We start from the raw sequence: 586 nt of genomic DNA, 5'->3' as shown, positions 1-586 counted from the left end.
CAGCCGCACACGGGCTCGTCCTCGATCCCCGCTGAAAATTAAGTCAGAAATTCGGGTCACGTTGAAGAAAGTACGTTACGTATACAGGGCAGCTAATCGTGGCTTGTAAAAAGTAAGACAAAAGAATTCTGATGTAACCATTTAATGAGACAAAAGAGAAACGCTGCAATTATCCAAGAGACCCAGCGGGAAGACGCGAAGAATTCAGTAATATCTCGCTGCAAGACAGGCGAGAGAGGAGCCGAAATAGCTCAGTTGGGAGAGCGTTAGACTGAAGATCTAAAGGTCCCTGGTTCGATCCCGGGTTTCGGCAGGACCACCTTCGCTTTTCTTTTTAAGGCGAAGGGACTCAAATTTCGTAGGAGTAACCTGACGCATTAATGCCAGCGCTGGTAAAAACTGGGAGGCTGAGGGAGGAGTGAAAACGTCCGTCCCCAGTCACTCCTAGAGCAGCAGCCACTCGGGGCCGCCATCTCTGAGGCGAGCGGAAGGCGCTGCTGCGCATGCGCGGTGGGAGCCGGGGGGCGGGGCAGAGGGCTCGGCTGCTGGGGGGCGGTGTGCTGCGGGTGGGCGGTGGGCCGGGGGG

General features: G+C 55.8%; 1 non-coding gene across 1 annotated transcript; it reads left to right on the top strand.

Annotated features, from left to right (window-relative positions):
- The first annotated feature begins 240 nt into the window (after positions 1–240).
- Positions 241–313, top strand: TRNAF-GAA. Its single transcript has one exon. It is a non-coding gene; the product is annotated as a tRNA-Phe (tRNA).
- Positions 314–586: the final 273 nt, after the last annotated feature.

The sequence above is a fragment of the Myotis davidii genome, unplaced genomic scaffold (assembly GCF_000327345.1).
Source record: "Myotis davidii unplaced genomic scaffold, ASM32734v1 scaffold419, whole genome shotgun sequence".
NCBI classification, from domain to species: Eukaryota; Metazoa; Chordata; class Mammalia; order Chiroptera; family Vespertilionidae; genus Myotis; species Myotis davidii.
Note: the sequence above shows the minus strand (reverse complement) of the source record. Positions and strands in the feature narration are given on the sequence as shown.